We start from the raw sequence: 13246 nt of genomic DNA, 5'->3' as shown, positions 1-13246 counted from the left end.
GTCACTTCCATCCTGTTTCAATGGCCAAAGCACCTCCTACACAGTCAGCCCCCGATCCACAGGGTAGGGAAATGCACCCTGACCACCCCAGGGGAGCCACACGACAAAGAGCTTGAGCACATGTTCTAGCGCAGGGAAGGCGTGAAGGCTGGTGAGCGCGGCTTACTCTACTACACCTGGCTTCTCTGTGACTCAGTTTCCTCTTTTGTAGGAGAGGTAATCATCACCACCATCTCACTGGATCATAATGAGTTAACAAATTAATACTTGTGGAATGCTTAGAAAGCTGCCTGGCGTGTAATAAGTGCCAGCTGCAACGACGTCCGTGCCAGGAGACTCTCAGCCGAGCCCACTGGGGTGGGCACGCGCTCCCCATGGGGCTCCTGCCCTGCAACAGTGGCTCTGGCTGTGTGCCTCCCGGGACCCAACCTTGGACACGCCGCTTCTCTACACCTCTTGTTTCCTCAACCCTGAATCTCAGTGGGGACCACTGAGACAAGGAGTTCTTGAAAGCACTGGGTGCAAACGTCGACATGTGTTCACTGTAGGGTTTTAAGACGTGGCTTAAATTCATGACACCCCCTGCCCCCAAAAGGTGGGGTCCATGTCCCCCCACTTTGATCTGGATGGATTTCTGACTGTTTTGACCAACAGAGTGTGCTGGGGTGGGCCAGTGCCGTGTGACTTCTAAGGCCAGCTCAGGAAAGGCCATGTACTCCACTGGTTTTCCTGGAACGCTGTCTTGTTCTCAGGAGCAACCTCTGTGCTGTAAGGAGCCCTGTCCACGATCCACGTGGGGAGGCTGTTGGTGTTCCATGTGTTCATTTTGGGACCCCCAGGGCTGAAGAGCCCGCAGCCACCCAGGGTATGCACTTCTCAGGACAGATCATCGGAGCACAAGGGGGTAAGAGTGCTCCTGGCACAGTCCTGGCTGAGCCTGGCCTGGAAGCCAGACACGTGAGTGCAGGAGACTCCAGGTGGCTCCAGCCCCAGCCGTTCGAATCTTCTGGACGTGATGGAACAGAGATAAGTCGTTCCCACTGTGCTCTGTCCAAATTCCTGATCCCAGGATCTGAGAACAGAATAAAGCATTTGTTTCATGCCACTGACTTCGGAGTGGTTGGTTAGGCAGCGATACGAACTTAAAACATTTACTCGACTGTCTTCACTGTCCAGGTCTCGAGGCACAGATATGAATCAGATACAGTCCCTGCTCCACAAAGAACAGACAACAAACAACAATTGTGATGTAGTCAGTCACATGCTCCGATGGGGGCTGTGGAAGCTCAGAGGAGGTGCCCCTAATCCAGCTGGGGTGAGGATCTGCACTGACCTCTCTGGGGGAGATGATCCTGGGGTGGAATCTAACAAATTAAAAGCTAACAAAGAGAATGAGGGAGTAGGTTTTTAAGCAGAGTGTACAAGGGACTAGAGCTCAATGTAGGTGGAGCATAGAGAGCAAAAGCCCACTAAATACTCAGCTGTCATGGGGCCTTTGCACTGGCCATTATCTCTACCTTGAACAGTGCTTCCTCTACAGACTCCACTACTCCCTTGGCCACTCCATTCACAAATATCACCTCTTCAAAGAAGCTTCTCCTGGTCTCTCTACTTAAGATTCTCTCAGTCAGTCCTTTTCCATCCTCTTCCCTGCTTTATCTTTCCAGATAAGCTTATTACCACTTGACTCTATAATGTGTGGCTGCTGTATGTCTCTTCCCCTGGAGTGTGAACTGCACAGGACTAAGGCACACGTCCAGCATAGCACAGTACCCAGCACACAGTAGGTCTTCAATAAATACATCAGGAGCAGGTAAATGAGTGAGAGAGACATGATCAACTACCCCTTTGGAAGCCCGCCCTGGCTGTAGGGTAGGGTTGAGGAGCAAGAAAGGAGGCAAGGGAAGCAGGTAAGAGGTGGCCACAGTTGTCCAGGTGGGAGCTGTCGGCATGGAAGAGCCTCTCTGGGGACACGCCGTGGGATGGTGGGGGGAGGGTGGACCTGGGATCCAGCAGCTGTGGGGTGTTGCCCTGGTGGAGAGTCGGTGTTGGCATTTGGGCAGCTGGGTGACTGGTGGTGCCAGTCACCAAGATGGGGCTCCAGGAGGAAAGGGCGCAGGTTGGCAGGCTGTGTGTTGGGGGGAAGCAAGAGGGGAAGACGAATTGAGCTTGAGAGTGTGGAGTCTGAGGCCCCCATGATCCTTCAAGGGCAACTGCCCAGCAGGAGCCTGGATTTGAGGGTCTGAAGCGGGGAGAGGGGGGAGCTGGCCTCCCTAGATCTGAGCTCCTGTCGCCACCATGGGGGTGGGGAGACCATCAATGGGACAGACCAAGCAGGAAGAAGAGGACCCAGAGGAACAGTGAAGTTAGGAGAGGACAGAGAACCAAAGAAAGGAGAGCAGAGCAGAAAACTAGAGTGTGGGGCTGTGGACGCCAAGGGAACAGGAAGGTTTGAGAAGGCACAGGTGAGCCCAGCCGCCAAGAGCTGCCAAGAAAGGGGCCAGCGAGCGTTGGGGGGTTGCTGGAGGAAGCCCACCTGAGCAGGGTGCGAGCGGTGCAGGAGAGCATGATGCGCACCCTGCAAGGGCACCTTTTCCTCCTTCCTTCTGAATGATCGTGGCTGTAAAGTGGAAGGGAAGCATGGTTACAAAAATGGGGGAGCTCGGTGCTCCAGGGGCACTGTTGCGGGTGTCATCATCATTTCCCAGGATGTACCCAAAGGCCATTGAGAAAGATCCAGAAGGGAAGGATAGCAGGAGGGGCTGGGATCCCAGGGCAGAGACGAAGGTTCTGGACAGCCAAGGAGGGCGGGCGGGGAGGGGGTGGTGCGAGCCCCCCTGGGCCAAACTGGGCCAAAAGGAAGCCTGCCTTCTGGGGCAACTGGAATCCTGGTGTGCTGCCCGCTGGGGACGGAGGCCGGGCCCCCAGAGACCCATCTCAGCTCTCCAGTGTTTTCGCAAGAAATTAAACCCCAAGTGGAAAAGCCTGCACCATTTTCATCCCAAATGCGAAAGAGCGGGCTGCCGTCCAGGGGGTGGGGAGCAGGGTCCCCAGGGACAGCGGAAAGGAAGAAGCCCATGTGACATTTAATGTCCACGCCACAAACCGGAGCTCTCTCTGAGCCCCGAGCTGTGCTGGGACAGGGGAGGGACAGCCGAGGTCCTCAGGGCACCTTAGGGAGGCTGGGGGCGGGGGGCGGTGGGGGCAGGCGGTACCGCTCAGGGAGCTCATCGCTCCTCAGAGGAGGCAGCACTTGTAGCCGCCTCTGAAGGATTTGTAGAATTTTGCCAAGGAAGAATTTCCTGGAGGTGGAAAATCATGTTATTCTACTTAATATAAGGATAATTAGACTTAATATAAAAGCTCTCAGCTTCACGTCTGCCATATTGTCAGCTCTCAATATAGATGAGCTATTAACATATTATCACTAATCATTTCCATGCATTTATCAGTCTGACTCCTCCCCAGCACCCCCCTCCCCTCCCAGGGTTCTTGACATGCATGAGGCAGCAGAAGACCAGAGCTCTAAGAATCCCACCGCAGGCGCCCCCCACCCTCCCGCCACAGGCCATCCCCCCCCAAACAGGAGCAGAGCTGAGATGGAAGCTGCGGTCTCAGCCGGTTAGTGACCTGTGGAATATTCCTCAGCCATTAAAAACGACAAATACCCCCCATTTGCTTCGACGTGGATGGAACTGGAGGGTATTATGCTGAGTGAAATAAGTCAGTTGGAGAAGGACAAACATTATATGGTCTCATTCATTTGGGGAATATAAAAAATAGTGAAAAGGAATAAAGGGGAAAGGAGAAAAAATGAGTGGGAAATATCAGGGAGGGAGACAGAACATGAGACTCCTAACTCTGGAAAACAAACTAGAGGTGGTGGAAGAGGAGGTGGGCGGGGGTGGGGGTGACTGGCTGACGGGCACTGAGGGGGGCACTTGATGGGATGAGCACTGGGTGTTATTCTATATGTTGGCAAATTGAACACCAATAAAAAATAAATTTATAAAAAACAAACAAACAAACCAAAGCAGGTTCTGCAGACTTCGCAGCGCGCTTCCAGCCTCGCCCGAGGCGCTCCCCCTCCCCCCACCCGAGGACTTCAGGGAATCACTTTCCCTGGAGGTCGCTGACAGCAGCATATGGTGGGCTCGTTAGGAGCCCGGATCTAAGCCAGGGCCAAATCCCTCTCTCCACCCTAATCCACTCCCCGCTTCCCTCTGCAGACTAAAAGCCCAGATAATGTTGCAGATGTCTTCATCTCTCTTCTGAGGAGCTCTAGCAACTGGCATTCTTTTGAGGTCCTTTTCCTGAAAGCAATCGTGTCTGTCACTGGGTGGCCGGCTAGGCGTGTTCACTAGCTAAGTTCCACACTGACATTTTTGACTCATCAAAAATATCAACAACTACAAGCCACGGCCTTGGGGTTACCTGAGCTGAGACCCAGCTGCTTGCTAACCCCTTGGCTGTCAGGGGCTTCTGAGGCCTTTCCAATCCCCGTCCCTCCTACTGAACATAGCCTTCAAGTCACGTAATGTTCCATAGTACCTGACACACACATGTGCACACAGACATACACAAGCACACCCATGCACAGATAATGCACATGCAGGCATATGCGTTTGGTCATGGACATAGGAACGCACATTCGCACACAGGCACATCCCAAGGCGCATGCAGCACAGGCATGGCATGCACGCAGGTGCGCAAGCATGCTTGCTCACACAGATGCTTGTACACACACATGAGCACACATTCATATCGTACATGGGGCTCACAGGCACGTACACAGCTATCACCACACATGTACAACCCATACATGCATAGGAACACACACGCATGTGCAGTTATGCACACCCACACAGACATTCAAATGCTTGCACGCACATGCATGCCCAATGCGCACACACGGAGACACCCTCATGCACATATACATATGCACACACCACATGCATGCCTGCAAAGCACACTCGCGCACATGCATGCAGACAGCACACACACGTACAGGCACGGCACACACAGGCACACGCAAGACTCTGCCGGGAACAAGTGAGGAGGAGGAAGAGGAGGAAGGTAGACACATCATTCTTTTTCCTCCAGTTCAAATGACTTGTCTTCTTGGCACCAGTTTTTGTTTTGATATCTTTTGTTATTTTATTAGATCACGAAGACATGGGACTAGAACCAAACCCCGGGGTTTTACAGATGGGTGATGTGATTTCTAGCAAAGAATCTGCCAGAACAAAATATAGAAAGAAGAATGTGGAGGACTCTTGGAGTGTCTGCAGCACCCCTCGCCCCCACCCCGCCCCCACGCTCCCTGCCAGGAGGGAACACAGTGGAGGGAAACACGCTGGACTGGAAGCCTTGACCTTGCTTTAAGCCACTCTGCCACTTCCGCTGTGTGCACCTGGCCCATCCGCTGCCCATCTCTGGTCCTTCTGGCTTCAACATTTGGAGGCTCGGGTACCTTCCTAGAGCAGATGGAGACATTTTGGAACTTTCCCAGGTCATATAACCAGGACTCCAGCATCAGAGCTTCCATACAGGGCTTCCCAAATTTGAACATGCACATGAATCGCCAGGGGATCTTGTTAAAATGCAGACTCTGAGTCAGTAGGTCTGGAATGGCCCTGAGATTCTTTCTAACAAGCTCCCAGGTGACTACACCTTTACTACAAAGAACTTATGCTCTTGCACGTTTTTTTTTTTTTTTTTTAAGGTAGGCTGAGGCTGAGATTTGGCTCCCGCACACTGCACCCCCAGTTCCTGGCTGGGATAGGACAATGGTATCTTCTCTCAGAGCTCTCCCTTCCTCCCTGGCTCTGGCCCCCACCCCCCCAACCCCCCATCCCCGGTGTCACCTACTTCCCTTTTCAGAGCCAGCTCCTTACCCCACATCCACCTTTGGAGCAGTAAGTGCACTGCCCTGGCCTCGGCCTCAGGCTCCTGTCTACTGGGAGGTACGGGCAGATCCCTTCACCTCTTGGAGCCTCAGCATCCCCAACTGTAGGAAGAGGAGGCTGGACCTGCACCCAGCCCTGGCTGCACTTTACCAAGTAGCCTGGCCCTGGGTGCCACGCTCATAAACTTCTTATAACTGGACCAGGGTGAGACTCAGACGTGGATGATTTAAGACAATGGCCCAGAGGATTCTCCCGGGCGCCAGGGCTGAGGACCACAGGTCTGATGCTCATTAAGGGCCAGCACACGGTGTTGACTGTCAGCGTGCGGTGCAGCGGCTGGGTCTGCACACTGACCCCATGCTGTCAGGTGCTGGGCTCAGGGACAGATGAGGGACACTTCAGAAGGATTTGGGTTCAGATATCAGACGAGGTCACACTCACCCTCTCATGGGAAAGAACTCTTGAAATGATGCTCAGGATAATGACCTCAGCTTCAAGTTGAACTTTCTTTTCTTCTGACTGGCACATGATGCCTGCTTTAATTAAAGACTCAACCCCACACATCAATCACCTGCAGACCTCCCCCACCAACGCACCTTCCCACGGGAGGGCTGGAAACAGCGCTGTGTGCGTGGTGGGGAGGAGGGCCTGTCCCAGGCTGCTGCGCACTCGAGAGTTTACCTGACATCCTGGCCGAAGGGAGGGGGGCTCAATTAGCCAGAGCTCCCCTGGCCACCTCACAGCAGAGCCTCAAGCGGAGCCATGAAAAGGTTTCCTCGAAGCCAGTGGTATGGCTGCAGAGTCCCGTGGTTTCCATAGCGACGTGTGTCTTCCTAAGGCTGTGTGGGTCCTATCACCAGGAGGAGTTTTTCAGGGCTGGAGAAGCCCAGCCCGGGATGGGTCAGCTGTGCCTGCCTAACTTGGGCTCCATGGTCAAGGCATATCCCTTTGGCAAGGGACGGAGATGTCACATGTGCAGCAGCCCCACTCACATCAGCGCCCCCAACCCAAGGATGGGAAATCAGTGGGTATCTCTCAACACTCACTAGCCAGGGTAGGGGGGGATGGCCCAGCCTTGGATGGACGCTGGGCCAGACTACCCCGGGTTCAACCATCCTGCTTCTGCCAGCTAGTGGCTAGGAAACTGTGCACAAGTTACTTTGTAGCTCCAGCCTCAGTGTTCCCATCTATGAAATGGACCATCCTGCTCATCAGACTCTTTGGAGGATTACATGAGTTAATTAAGGAAAGTTGGTACAGCAGCGTCTAGCACATTAGAGCCCCTGGGTTTCCTCCTATTATTTCCAGCCCCACAGTCCTCCACAGTGAGACAGTCTCTAGGCTCCTCCTGGTCTCCCCTCTAGCCAGGGCAGTGGTTCTGAGGCTTGGCTGGGGGGGCAGGTCTCCTGATGTCCTGTGCACCCCACATCTACACTGGAATCTGAGAGTGTGACTCAGGCGTCAACTTTTTTTTGAAAAGTCTACAGATAATGTGAATGCTCAGCCAAAGTTAGGAACCAATAGAAATCTAGAAGCTTTTGCCCCTGGAAGGTTTATTCAGCCTGAGTCCTGAGTCCCTGTGAGCTCCTGAGGTCAGAGTGCAATCCAAGGATGGGGGAAGGAGATGGAGATGAAAATTTGCCCAGTCTGGACCACCCTCTGCTCATTCTCCCACTGCACACCAGCACTTCAGCTCCTGCGATGAGCCTGCACCTTGCACACAGCCAGGGATGATGCCTGTGGTGCTCACTGACTCGTGGGGGGACATGTATCCACTTATCACAAAAATGCACCTGTTGGGGAGGGCCATGAGGCACAGACTTAGTGGTTTGGGAAGGCTTCCCACGCCAGCCGAGACCTGTAGGGTACGGACAAGCTAGCAAGCGGAAGGGGGCAGATTCCAGGTAGAGAAATTCCACAGGGAAAAAAAGAAAAAAAAAGAGAAATTCCACAGGGGCCACAGGTCCTGTGGCCAGAAGGAGTGAGGGATCTTTCGGAAACCAGAGGACAGGTGTGTAGTTATATCAGAAAGAGGGGGAGCACGACAGCACAGGCTGGGCAGGCCCAGGCAGACGGCAGCGGCTCAGGCCAGCTGTGGCCATGAGCCTTGGTCCAGGCAGTGGGAGGCCACGGGTGGGTTTTAAGGGAGGGATGACACGATTGGATTTGCAATTTAAAAAGATCCTTCCGGCTGCTGTCAGGGACCAGACTGGCAACCTCACAATGGTGCTGTCAGTGAAGTCTATTAGACAAACAATGAACAGAGGCCCAGGAGCCCTGGTCACCTGCCAGCATCACGTGGCTAGCAAGCAACAGAGGCCAGACTCCAGCCTGGGGGCTTCACGCCCAAATCTGGGTTCTTTTCATGCCCTTCCCTGGGCTGTGTCTACCCTCTCCTTCTCACTGCCCCGGCGTCCATCCTATGCAGCCCTCTCACCCCCACTATCTCATAAACTCCAAACGCCCCACGGATGCCAACCAGCCTGCTAATCCATGTTGGTTGACATCCTTTGCCAAAGCCGTTGTGAGGACAAGTCTTTTTTCGGATATTGATCTGATTTTGAGCTGCATCCAAAGGCCACTCACTGGCAGCCAGACTTGGCAGGATGAGGTGGTGGAGATGGGTCGTCTATTGCTGTATAACAAATCATCCCCAAAACTTAGTGGCTAAAACAGTAAACACTTATGATCTCACACAGTCTCTGTGGGTCAGGAATCTGGGAGCAGCTTAGCTATGTTGTCCTGACTCTAGGGCTCTCATGAGGCTGTGGTCAAACATCACCCAGGGGCTGCCCTCATCCGAAGGCTGGTCTGGGATTGGAAGACCCACATCCAGGGCAGCTCCCTGACATGCTGGGCCGTTGATTCTGACCACTGGCTGGGGGCCCTAGCCTTGCCATGGGGGCCTCTCCATGGGTGCTTAGGAACTTGGAGGCTGTGAGCAATGGGTGATCTTTAGGGGATGCAGCTCAGGTTCTACAATTAGAGACAGAGATTGGCTCCTTGGGCACCGGCAGAAAGTCTTTCACCTCTTTCTTGAGGGGCAGGACCTGAAGTGTTGCTCAGGAGATGCAAGCAGTCACCTTCGATTCAGCTCAGATCCACCAGCTTTGATTGGTTGGGGTGGGGTTGGGTGGCTAATGCAGCTGGGCTCTGAGCGTGGGTAGAAGCACAGATCAGACCTGGCCGTCATCCTGGGTCGTTTCCTGGGGGCTGGCAGCTGGGAGGCCTTCCCCACCCCGCCGGAAGCCCCAATTCCAGCCCATGAGCCTCTAAGGCCTCGGCCCCGCCCCTGAAGGAACTGGCGCTGTCCCCTGTCTGTCACTCCTGGAAGCTGGCCCTGCCTGTTCCCTGGTTCCAGCCCCTGCTGCTCGGCTCCGGGACACCTGCCATCCTGCTCTTCCAGGACTCTGACCTCTATGAAGTGGAGTCAAGCCTGGCATTGTCTTGGCCACACCCCGAAACCAGCCCCCCGGCCCTCTGAGCCCTACATGGTACAAGAACCTCCTTCTTAGGTCCCCCTGACCTCCGTTCGTCACACAGTCTGTCCCTGAACAACAGGCAGATCAGACCCCTCCCCTGATGCCAGCCACACAAAGGCGCCCCCACCTCACTTGGCAAAAAAGCCAGACTCCTTCCTGGGACCTCAGAGGCTCAAACCACCACTCGGGCCCCCAGGCCCACTCCCACTCAGGCCTTCTGCCTGCCTCCAGCTCCCTGGTTATACACCCACCTTAGGGCCTTTGTCCCTGCTTTGTCCATCTGCTTAAGTCTCTAGACAAAGAGGCTACTCTGTTCAAAATAGCCCCTCCGGCACTCTACCCCCTCTCTCGGCTTCATTATTATTCATAATACTTACTACACTTTGTGCAGCTTATCTTATTTGTGATCTGGGTCTCGCCTAGAATGCAAGTTCCATGGGGTCGGAAGATTGGTTTGCTCACTGCTGTCTCTCCAGGGCCTATAGCACCGTCTGGCACATAGTAGTTCCTCAGAAATACAGATTGAATGAATGAATGGATGAAGAATGTTGGCAAAACAGAGACTGAATAAAGAAGAATGCTCTGATTGCTAAAGTTTGGCACAGAATTGGTGGATGGCAAATGTTTGTTGAATGAGTTTGTGAACACCAAGTCAGTACCTGGGTGCCCATCAAGGAGTTCTTGCTGATCAGCGTCGTACTTGTCTCCTCCTGAGGTCTCAGTCTCCATCTCTATAATGTGGGGGGACTTAGAACAATGACTTTTTAAGAAAATATCTTATTTTTTAAAATTAATTTTTTTGTTTATTTTTTAATATGTCTTTTTTCCCCCCCAAAAAAGTAGATTTCAAATCTAAAGGTATGTGGCAACCTGACAGATGCCGCAGAAGTGTTCTTGCTGGAGGTGGAGGTCTTGGAACCCTGACCACTTGTGGCTCCTCCAAGCCCAACATCTCCTAATTCACTGTGGCCCAAGGTGGTTGGGAGTGTTTCTGAGAATAGTTTAAAACCCACCAGACTCAGGGTCCCCTAAGTCCCAGTGATAAGTGATATTACTGTTCAGCAAATAGTCCTCACCAGCCCTGCCCATTGGTGTTGAGCTTGGCCATATGACTTGATTTTCCCCCTCAAAATGTGGGCCTCACTGACAGGGTGGAAGTTTCCAGTGGAGGCCTAAAGAGGTGTTGAAAGTTTTCTCCTTCCTCATTGGGCTGCAGCCCTCAGCCATGAGAACGTGCATCCCAGCTAACAGCTGCTTCTTCAGGCAGGGCCCTAGAATGAGAGGTGTGTGGAACAGACCTGACTGTGCACAGATGGGACCCGAGCCACAAATGCTGAGCCTCTGCCATGTTCATGCAGCAGGAGCAGGAGATAAATAGTGTTGCTGTAAGAAGCAGAGTTTGGGGATGCTTGTTACACAGCATAGCCTGGTGAGAGCTGACTAATGCAGGTGCCCGGTAGCATTGATGTGACTGGATCTTAACTCTGGAAGGAGGAATCCAGATTTAGAATTTTTAAAAAGATTTTATGTATTTATTCATGAGAGACACAAAGAGAGAGGCAGAGACACAGGCAGAGGGAGAAGCAGGCTCCTTGCAGGAAGCCCAGTGTGGGACTCAATCCTAAGACCCTGGGATCACAACCTGAGCTGAAGGCAGACACTCAACCACTGGGCCACCCAGGTGTCCCAAGATTTGAAATTTCTTTTCAAGCTTTTGGCTACTTCCTCACCCATAATCTACCCCTAAGAATATGATTTCTCTTCCTTACCCTAATGCCCAGAGGTCTCAAGCTTGTGGTTCCTGATAACTTGAAGACCTATCATTCTCCCCCAAAAAATTTTATTTATTTATTTATTTATTTATTTATTTATTATATATATATATATATATATATATATATATATATATATCTCTCAGGTGAGCCTGGGGATGGAGCAGAGGGAGAGAGAACCTCAAGCAGACTCCCCACTCAGTGCAGAGCCTGATGTAAGGCTCAATCTCACAACCCTGAGATCATGACCTGAGCTGAAATCAAGAGTCTCATGCTCAACCGACCGAGCCATCACCCAGGTGCCCCAAAGACATGTCTTTTTGACCCAAATTCATCTATCCATCCATCCATCCATCCACTGTATGACCATGCCCCTACACCTGAATACAGAGGATCTCGTGATCGTAGGTTTCTGAATGGCCATTCAGGAGAAACCTTCTCTTCAGTAAATGTTCATGGTGTACCTACTTTTCCAGGGCTGCAGAGATGAAAAAATCAGTCCCTGCCTCCTTGAAATTTAGGATATTACACTCAGGGTAGGAAAAGAGTCTGACATGAGTAAACCACCATCAACAGCACCAAAAAAAAAACCCCTCTTCATCTCAAATTCAAAAAGCACCCGTCATTTTTAGTTAGTGAGGCTGGATAATTTCTGAAATTGATGGATGCGTATAGCATACACAAGAAGAGCATTTTTGCAACAACAGAACCTTTTATCCGGCTTTCAGGCAGCTAAAAACATCCCAACCCATGCTTTTTAGCTATCTTTACTGAGACTAATTTTCACAAACATCATTTTGAGAGAGGGCTGTAGCGCGGCAAAGTGGGGAGACGTGCCTCAGGGTTGAGGCACACTATGTGGTTTGGGGTCCTGGGCAGGGGGAGTCATTTTTCCCCTTCGAGCCTCAGTTTCTTTATCTGTAGTGTGGGCTCATGTGATCAAAGAGGGCTGGACCAGATGATCCCTGATTGCTTTAGGGCTCGTAGGTTGAACCCAGAATTTTAAGAGTGTGTTCTTGCTTATCTGCTAGGCCCTAGCAGCTTACTGGCCTTGGAGGCAGGGGTCTCAGAGGAATGACTCCAAAGCATACTCCCTCTCTCCCTAGCCCGGGAGGCAAGGATCCCTAACCCACTTCCCACTTCTATATCACCTCCTCTACCCTCACCTTTCCCTCTGTGACCCTGTCTGCTTCCTCCCACCCGACTGGTTCACGGTACTCTGGCCCCAGTGCCTTCTTGCCAATTGTCACAAATGCCAAGCAGATTCCAGCCTCAGGGCTTTGCACTCCCTGCGTCCTCTGCTGGAAATGCACTTGCTCCAGATATTCGTGTGGCCTCCACTTGACTCTTTTAGGGTCTTGTTCAAATGTGCCCCCACCTGGAAGATGCCTCCTCTGACCCTCTCTACCTGACAAACACCACAGTCACTACACATCTCCCTGTTTTATTTTCTTCCCTAAGGCTCATCACTACCTGCCAGGCAGGATCTGACTGCTTCCATCAGAATGGCAGCTTCCTAAGGTATAACCTTGACCATTGCTGTGCCCCCAGCACCTAGAACTTGGCTTCTAGTAGGTGCTCAGAGGGTCTTTGCTGAAGGAGTGAGTAAATGAACACATGTGTGGGGAGAGGAGAGGGCTGCTGGCCCTCCCCAGCCCTCAGCCTTGCCCAGTGGATCCCATAGGGTGGTCACGCTGGTGGAGTTCCCAGAGACCCAGTTGGACAAAAGGGAGACTGAGGCCTGGAGGGAGAAGAAGACTTATTTACTCAGCTCTGCAAGGCCACGGGGTGAGCTGTCCAGAGCAATTTTCCTGATGTCAAGAACCTGTAACTTCTTTACTCGCACAGACCACCCCAGCCCATGCCAGGTCTTCAGCCCCTGCCTCAGCTAAACTGCTCCCACCACCAGGTGCCGAAGGAGGCCACCTGTCTCAGCCCGGGAGTCCCTCTCTGCCTCCTGGGGAAAGAAATGAGAGGGAACCGGGGTGCCGAGTCTGCTGGGGGCTGGATATTTGACATGCATGCTCCTTCTCCTGCCTCGCTCACCACAACCCAGTGGGGTCGCAGCAACTGTCCCCACTTT

Source organism: Canis lupus, chromosome 10 (genome assembly GCF_003254725.2).
Source record: "Canis lupus dingo isolate Sandy chromosome 10, ASM325472v2, whole genome shotgun sequence".
Classification (NCBI taxonomy): domain Eukaryota; kingdom Metazoa; phylum Chordata; class Mammalia; order Carnivora; family Canidae; genus Canis; species Canis lupus.
This window is presented reverse-complemented; position numbering follows the sequence as displayed.